Source organism: Sminthopsis crassicaudata, chromosome 1 (genome assembly GCF_048593235.1).
Source record: "Sminthopsis crassicaudata isolate SCR6 chromosome 1, ASM4859323v1, whole genome shotgun sequence".
NCBI lineage: Eukaryota > Metazoa > Chordata > Mammalia > Dasyuromorphia > Dasyuridae > Sminthopsis > Sminthopsis crassicaudata.
In genome coordinates, this window is record NC_133617.1 from 74,801,993 (window position 1) to 74,811,706 (window position 9,714).

Sequence of the window (9,714 nt, forward strand, 5' to 3'; positions counted from 1 at the left end):
TGCCCACTCCCCACAAGTCATCCTTTTCCCAAAGCAGGGCAAGGGCAGATACTTTTGTTCTCAGCAACTGAAAAAGGGAGGCCCTTGGAACTGAGACAAGATCTTTACACTTCCCACCAATACCTTCTAAACCTGCTCCAAACCTGTCTTTGGTATCTGCAAGACATGACCCAAAATGTCGTCCTTCCTTGGTCTATATCTTGTGACTGCTTTTTTCTGGGCTTTACAGGTTTTTTCTAGATCATCCCCATTCCCTTCTAATTTTTTTCAAACTTGCTCCTCATTCTACTCCTTCTCTCCCTCTCTCTCTCTCTCCCTCCCCCTCTCCATTTTCCTCTCCTTTCCGCTCTTTCTCCCTCCTCCTCTCTCTCCCCCTCTCTCCCTTTGTCCCTGAGTGTCTCTTTCTTTTGCTCTCCTTCTTCCTTCCCTTCCTCCTTTCTTCTTTCTTTCTTCCTCCCTCTCCCTCCTCACCCTCTGCATTTGGATGTAAATCTTACCTCATCTTCAGTTCCAGCTACCTCAGTTCCTTTCCTCTCATTCCTGAAATGAGGCTGAATTTCTCTTTCTGTGACAAGGACAGGACATTTCTACCTGAATACTTGGATAAGAAGTTGGGCCTCTGTGTGCTGAGTCTTCCATTGTTCCTAGCTATCTAGTTTTCCCTCAAAGTAGCCTAGCTATACTTTCTACATATTTTTTGTCCCTAGGTTCCTCCTGACTTTTTTGCCTCTGGGTCTGGGTATAAGGCAGACCCTCCCTTCTGGAATCCTAGACTATAGTGAGAAAGACAGAAGAAGAATGACAAAAATCTCTTTCTCAATAGATATCTTCCAATCCACCCTGCTTCTTCCCATCTCAAACCTCGTCATTCCAGTTATTCTTCTCTTATTGGAATAAATCTTCAACTCCCAACATCTTACTCATCTGCCAACCTCCTCTCATCATTCTCCTCCTTTCTCCTCCTGGGAAATCTTTGATGGCCACATCCACTGAGATGATAATAGGGCCCTATAACAATACAGGATGAGAGTTGATGATATATAAGAAAAATGATGACCAAACTCTCACTATAATGCATTTTTTTTTCACGCTAGGCAATCCTCAGGCTAGGCACTCCATCCTAAACCCCTGTATGTCCCCATATATCAGCTTCATTGTAAGGGAGAAACAGAAAAGTAGAATAACCAGGCTCTACCCTGTCCACACCATCTGAGGATTTCAGCTCCTTTGGCTGGAATTAAATCATCCTTCACAATCAAGGTCTTTTAAAGTCTGACATCTTGTTATTACTCTCTGTACTTAGACATCTCTATCTTGGATAGAAATAGGAAACTTTGTAATATAGTTAGGTTTCAGAGGAAAGATAATGAGGAAATGTGGATTAGGCTATTAATTCCCATTTTACAGATAAAGAAATTAAGGATAAAAGAGGGCATACACAACTAATGTAGGATAAAACAGGGACTCAAAACCAGGCTTCCTCATTTCCAGATGGCAATTGTTTTTATTATACTGTGGCTTTTTAGAAAACCATGGGATGAAAAGGTGGAGCCAAGATATTGAAATAGCAGTAAAACAGCTTCCCCCCAATCACCTGATAGGAACTCAAGCCAGCTTTCCTTCCCCTAAAAAAGAAATTCTTTAATCCACTGGAGAACATCTCTATAGCTATCCTCTGAATTTGTGTCTCCAACCTCTTCACTCTCCCTGACTTTACCCTTATCCTTCAAATATTTTCTCCAACTCCTCAATGATTTTGTCCTTCAAGCATTTTCCCAGCTGCTCCTGGCTTCCTTCAAAATATTCCTTATCTCCCCAACTCATTCTGTTTCTCCCCCCTTTCTCCTGCTTACAAAAATTCAAAGTGACCAAAGTGTGTCACAAAATCATATTTGGATTTTGTCCATAACATTTACTTTTGTCAAAGAGAATGCCTCATTGTGATTTTTCACAATCTTTGCACCTCTTCTTTCTCTCCTGAACCCCATCATGTGACTTCATCATGCCCACCCAAACTCCTGTAAGTACATTTAGAACATGCACCAGACCAAATCCTAACCATCCTTATTGGGATGAGTGTTGTGTTGGACTCTGAATAACAACCCATAGTGAATATGTAGAAATCATAGCCTCCCCCTTCCTTGCCATTAGGAAAAAGGGCCCAGGAAAAACCTTGAAAAGCTCTGATCATTTTTACATACCATTGTGATACGAAGAAGGATAGAAAAGAACAATATCCAGGCACCTGCCACTCTGACTCTATCCTTGTCCAAAATTACTCTAGGAATAGAATTATGCTAGATTGCTTTCTGCCTAATAGCCTAAGTTATAGCCCCTATCTATTCAAGAATGGTCCTTCACCTTGTCTGACAGGGCTTGAGCCACAATCCAAAGCTTTAAATACCCAGTTAACTACTCTCTCCCTGCTCTCTCTCTCTGAAGTAAAGTTAATAACAACTGTAAAATGTTAGACTAATTGTTTTCTCAACTTTTGTATCCTGCTTGCAAACCCTAGCTAACTAAACCCCTATATAAGTTCCCTGCCTTAGTTTATCTGGGCTGAATACTTTTGGACAAAAGTCCCAGGAGGCAGTCTAGCCTAAAACTCTCCACATTAAAAGATTAAAAACCAATCTCTGTTTTGCCTCAGTTTCTCTGGTATTACGTGAAAATTAGGTGGCATACCATGGATGAAGATATTATCTCTAGGTGACCCAAGAACCTAAGAGGACAGTGATGGGAAGATGAGAATTCTAATATTCTCCAAAATCTTTGAAGGATGCAAGGTCCTTCTTTGATAAAAACAAAAACAATTATAATCATTTTGGCAGCTGAATGAAGAATAAACTGGGGAGAGGATAGGCTTGAGACAGAAAAAATCATTGATGAGTACGGCAGGTGGTAACAAAAGCCTGAATTAAATGAAGGTCAGATGAGTAGAGAAGATTGATATAAAAGAAAATCTGGAGGCAAACTTAACAAGATTTGATAACTGAGCCAATGTGCTATATGTAGTGATTAAAGAGCCAAAGATTACTCAAAGTTGCAAACCTTTGGGACTTTTAGGATAATGTTATCCTTGATAGAAATAGGAAACTTTATAATATACATAGGTTTGAAAGGAAACATAATGAGAAAATGTAGATTAGGTTATTAAAATATCATTGATAATTTTGGAGAGACTAATAACAACTGTATAATGAGATTGGAAGTCAAATTTCAGAGAATGAGAAGAGAGAAAGTGAAGACATGAATTATAGAAAGCTTTCTTAGGGAATCTATGAAAGAGAGAAGAAATAGGATACTAACTTGAAGGGATGATAGAATTAAATGAAAGGTTTTTAAGAATGGCAAGACCTCGATGTATGTTTAGGTAGTAGGAAAGCAAATATGGGAGACAGGCAAATATGTGGAGAAAATCTAGGGGAAGACAGTGGGTATGGGAACAAAAGTATATACAGAGGGATTGGCCTTGATTAGAAAAGTCATCTCTTCATCAGAGACTAATGTAAAGAATGAGAGAGTGGAATGATAATTTCAAGGGACTTTGGGCAAGTAGAGGAGTGAAAAGGAAGTTCATGTGTATTGGTCTTTACTTTCTCAGGATTGCCTGAAGCAACGTGCTCAGATCTAGAGGTGGAGGGATAATTTGGAACACAAGGCTTTGCAAGGGTCAATGTTGAAAAATTAACCATGCATATGTTTTGTAAATAAAAAGCTTTAATAAAAAAATTTAAGCCTGCTTGAGGGATTGAGATGAGAGGGCAGGAGGACATAAAGCTTGAAGTATGATTGGAATATCCTTGAATAAGAGAAACAGTGCAGAGGTTCAAGAGAGAGCTTTTCCTCACTTCACATGGATCTGAGGATGGATACTTCCCATGGAAGTTCCTCATGATCTAGAGTACTAGTTCTTTGGCTAACATATATTGAGACACTAGGTGGAGCTATCAAGAGGAAGATGTTAGAGGTAATGAATGCACAGAAGTAGAGAGAAAGATCATGGATGCATCTATTCCAGTGCTTTGGACATGCCCTCACCTCTCCCACTGTGTATTTTGACCCCATTTGCTCCTTTGTAATTAAAGAGTTGTAATCTCTCCCTTTCAACGTCATGTCCTATCCAGAGAAGGAGTTGGGATGTGGGCCAAACTAGATAACTATCTAGGGGAGGGAGTAGAGGGAAGTAGGGGAAAATTTGGAAAAATGAATACAAGGGATAATGTTTTTTAAAAAATTACTCATGCATATGTACTGTCAAAAAAAACTATAATTATAAAATTAATAAAAAATAAATAAATAAAAGTACCCTAAGGGAAAAGGATCCACTTGTTAAAAAATGTTTGTGGCAGCCTTTTTTGTAGTGGCTAGAAACTGGAAAATGAATGGATGCATCAATTGGAGAATGAGTGGATAAATTATGGTATATGAATGTTAAGGCATATTATTGTTCTGTAAGAAATGACCAACAGGATGAATACAGAGAGGCTTGGGGAGATTGATACTGAGTGAAATGAGCAGGACCAGGAGATCATTATACACTTCAACAACAATACTGTATAAGGATGTATTCTGATGGAAGTGGATATCTTCAACAAAGAGAAGATCTAATTCATATCCAATTAATCAATGATGGACAGAATTAGCTACACCCAGAGAAGAAACACTGGGAAATGAGTGTAAACTGTTTGCATTTTTGTTTTTCTTCCCAGGTTATTTTTACCTTCTGAATCCAATTCTTCCTGTGCAATAAGAAATTTGGTTCTGCACGCATATATATTGCATCTAGGATATACTATAACATATCTAACATGTATGGGACTGTCTGCCATCTAAGGGAGGGGGTGGAGGGAAGGAGGGAGAAATTCAGAACAGAAGTGCGTGCAAGGGATAATGTTGTAAAAAATTACCCATGCATATGTACTGTCAAAACAAAAAAAGTTATAATTATAAAATTAATTTAAAAAAAAATTTTAAGTACCCTGAGTAATCCACAGCCAGAAATAACAGAGATATCATTTGAAATGAAACCAGTAAGCCAGTCTCCAGATCTTTGGAAAAGAAAAAGAGGAGACAAGAGTCAGTATATGATTAAGGTGCTTTACCAGCAGGAATCTTATGCCGATCCTAAATCTGCGAATTAGGACTCAGAGTTGGAAGGAGTCACAAGGGCCATCTTCTCACCTTTTCCATCTTTCAAATCAAGTCTGAGGCCCAGATGAGCTAAGTGACTTCCTTGCCCAATGACATAGAGAAGTAAGATTTTTATCTTAAGTCTTGTATTCCAAAGTCATGCTATTGAAAATCCGTAGATGTAACCTCTACCTGAAAGAGGTTTCTGCTTCAGATTGAAGATGTCTTCCTCCTACACCTGGAAGATCTTTAGAAGACAAAGAGAGATGAAAGCTCTGTGGAGGGCTGGGCTTTAGGGACAGTTTGATAACACTGTGGTTACAAGATGCCACATAGATGCTCCACACTTGAGTAGAATTTTTAACAAGATGTTGAAGCACTCCTTATTGTGAGAGGCTTTTGGTTCATCTGTCTAAAATTTGCTCTGACTGAATAGTTTTCATAGACATTGACACAAAACCAAGATTTGGTGGCATATTGAATAGAGTACTTGGCAAGCAGTTGGGAAGACCTTACTTCAAATCCCACCTCAGACCCTTGACATTGGTGTATTCCTCTATATGATACCCAACTTTGGTCAGTTTTATTTTCTGGTTCTGAATAATGGGAATAATAATGGTATCAGCTTCACAAGATTATTGTGCGGATCAAAAAAAAGAAAACCATACTATACACAAATTATTTCACAAGCTACAGCTTTTTAAAGAGCTTTGTGGAATTAACTAGTATTATCTAGGCAAATACATCTTACTGTAAGGGTGCCCTGGGTGACCCTAGGGCCATTCCATGAGCAACTGAATCACATGCAGAATGTCACATGTGGGCAGAAGTTAGAGACACAGGTTTGTAATAGATGAAGAGCATGCTATTTTCCAGAATCAGCCTTCTGATTTATTGATCAACCTGTCAGGGTACACATCAGAGAAGCAGTCATGAAGCAGAGAGCCGAAAACAAATTTTACTTTCCTTGAAAGCAACAAAATAAGGCAAGTGAGAGTATGTTGTGATCATTTCTCTTCCACTATGACTTTGAGTTTGGGAGAATGAAAAGTGTTTTTCAAAAATCTTTGACTGTGTCAATCTTTCTCTCCTCTGTAAAAATTAAAGAGACGTGAAACAGGAGAAGCTGTAGAGAATTGGAAATTCATCTTTAATATAAGTAAATGTAATTGATTACCTCGGAATTTATTACATTGTACTTTTATTTATGAAGTAACAGTATTTTAGCTTATAGGCTGATTGTCTATACTGAGTTGGAAAAGTTCATGGATTCCAGCACGTGGGAACCAACTAGCCAAAGAGGGTTAGGAAATGTTACTAGAATACCCAAAACCCTAAATAGGAGCTCAGATCATAGAAAGTTTTTTTTTCCATTTGACTAATTTTGACTTTAAGGAGCTATTTATATTTTTTGTGCTCTTTTAGCAAGCTGTTAATTACTTTTTTTTATCCCTGAGGCAATTGGGGTTAAATGATTTGCCCAGAATTATTAAGTGTCTGAGTTCATAATTGAACTCAGATCCTCCTGACTTCAGGATCAGTACTGTATCTACTGAGCCATCTAGCTGCCCTTATTGAGAGACCACAAACACCTCTCTTTACCCTGAACTATTACCAGAACCCTAGCTCCCTTCTGACTGATCATAAGTACTCCTCTATGCCCTTGATATATAACACAAATTAAATCTTTTTGGAACTTCAGTTGGCATTACAATTACAATAAACTTTTCCCTGTGACTTGGTGCTGGGGGGAGAAGATATATAAAACAGAACTATCTGTGAGCAATGATGAAGATAAGGGTGTTCATGGGACACTAATACTTTTAATGTGAAAGCTTTTAACTCTTCTTGGGACAGCTTTCCATCTTTGGAGTTCACCTGATCCAGCCAACTCTCACCTGTGGCTACAAGAAGCTACAATATATACAGTGGCCACAAACTGGTAAAACATTTTGGCAGATACTAAACCAAGTTGAGAATAACTGAGGAATTTCAAACCCATCATCAAGTTGAGGTGGGAAGTATCTAGTCAAAACATGTAAAGACTACCCTCCAGCATAATTGACAGATGAGAAGAATTTGTTATAACAGCCATGAAGGTGGCTGAAACAAGTTCTATAGAGAAATGTCTACATAGATGATGAGACCAACACACCCATTTCCAGTTCCAGATCAGTGTTTGGAAGGCTCTGAAGGAAAGTGTGGGAGAACGATCTACAGAGCCAGTGTGCTGACATCATTGTTTATGCCTATGAAACAGTCTACTAGCTTCATGCCAGAAAACTGAATCACTTCCATTTGAACTGTCTTAGAAAGAGAATGAAGATCATCTGGCAAGATAAGGGCCTAGATATTGGGATTTTTTTTTTTTTTTTTGGCTGAATTGCCAAGCATACAACTTCTCTTGCAGAGAACACAACTCTTTTAGACTGGACATGTTGTTTGAATGCCAAAAATATGTTCATCTAAAAAACTATTTTACAGAGGACTCAAAATAGGTAAACACTCACATAAAGGTCAGAAGAAGTGATACAAGGATACTCACAGTCTCTCTAAGGAACATTAGAATTGATTGTGAAACATGAGAGACACTGGCAAAGACTCAGCATGACATACTTATATCAAAGAAAGTTCTGTGATTTATAAGTAAAACAGCAGTTGTTCAAAATAAATGTGAAGAGCACAAATTTAGAGACATCTCCATTCCAAATGTTCTTATGGGTTATTTATTCCTGAATTGTGGTAGAACCTTCCAAACTCATATTGGTTTAATCTGCCATAGTTGAACAAACCATAACTTGACCCCAACATAGTAGTGTCATTTTGGTACCTTTTTTAAAAATGAAGGATGGTATCAGCAGCGAAATTACCAAACAGGGCCAAGGTGCTATGTCGCCATGTGAGAAAATAGTCCCTCGTCATATCTTTCTGACCACTTATCTTACCTCCTTCCAGATGTTGCTGCTGTTGCTTGTTGCTGCCTCCAGGAGCTACTGCCGGTGTTGTTGAAAAGCTTGTTCCAAGTCTCCTTCCTTCTTCCTCTTCCATTTTAGTATCACTGATCTTTCTTTCCAATCTCCTAAATTATCTAGGGCCAGATGTCACTCCAAAATTCAATTTGATTTATTATTTTAAATTTATTTAGAGGGAAATCTTGGAAGAGTTGGCTGGGTTGCTATCTCTACTTTGCTCTCCTGGCTCTGTCTCCCAAATTGTGCTTTCCATCTCCCAAGACACTGCTTTATATTTGATTCTTATGAAAGTTCAGCATCTTGGTTTTGAGGTCAGCCAACAAAATATATAGTTATGGACTCTGTGATTTAAGGATATTTCCTTCTGTCTTGACAGGTAATTTTCTAGTCAATCTATTTCTTCACTTAGGATTATGCTTTTTTTATGTAGCAATAAACTTCTAAGTATGCCCAAAGCACAACTGGAAGAAAGATAAAATTTGTCTTTGCTGACATCTTATACCCTCAAATGGTCTTTTTGTTTTGCTGCCAAATATCTCCATTCAAATATTCAAAAAGACCTGCCTTAAAGAGACAATACTACTTCTTATTATAAAATGGTTACTCTTCCTTTATGAGCCCTCCCACCACATCAAAATACTTGTTTTCTTAGTTAGCCATTGCAGCCAATTATTAGGAAAAGAGCTGACTGGATAAGCAATTCACACTAAAATATAAATGAATGCTATTCTAGTAATAGTATTCTCTTAGGAGCATTCTTGAAAAGAAATAGATGTTTGCTAATTAAATGAATAGAGCTCTAATAGTAGCAGAGCAAAATAAAGACAAAAAATTAGGTAATACATATATGGGAAGGAGCTTTTCTGGTGCTAATCTGATCACAGTACAATATTATCTAATCCGTTTCTGTGGTAAATATTCTTGGCCACAAAGGAGCATTGCAGGATGGTTTTCTTATCTCTGTAGTTACATACACAAACAGCTTCTATTAGTAGGGAATAGACTTCATTTTACATTGTTTACCTTCAGATGCATATTCCAGGGTGAAAGGAATATCATCAAAAGCAGTAAAATGAGGTTCATCTCCCAATAGGTAAGCTTCAAAGGCCAAGGCTGTTAATGAGAAGGGGGACATTTCAGTACTATATTCAATCCCTGCCTTTGTTTCCAAACATAAACAAAAAAGTACATGCACACCAATTTCATTTTCAATATATACCTTTTTATGCTCCTCTTGAATCTAGTGTTTGAATATAAAATTTTCTATTCAGCTCTATTATTTTCATCAAGAATGCCGGGAAGCCCTCTGTTTCAAGAAATTTCTATTTTCTGAAGGATTATATTAAGTTTTGCTGACTATGTTATTCTTGGTTGTAATTGTAACTGCTTAATCTATTGGAATAGCATAGTCCAAACTCTCTGTTTCTTTAACATGTTTGCTGCTAAATCTTCTATGCTTCTGACAGTGGTTCCATGGTATTTGAATTGTTTATTTCTGGCTGCTTGAAGTATTTTCCCCTTGACCTGGGAGCTTTAGAATGTGGAGATATATATATATATATGTTTATATAAAACAATTTTTATATATATATATAGTCATGTGTTTTTT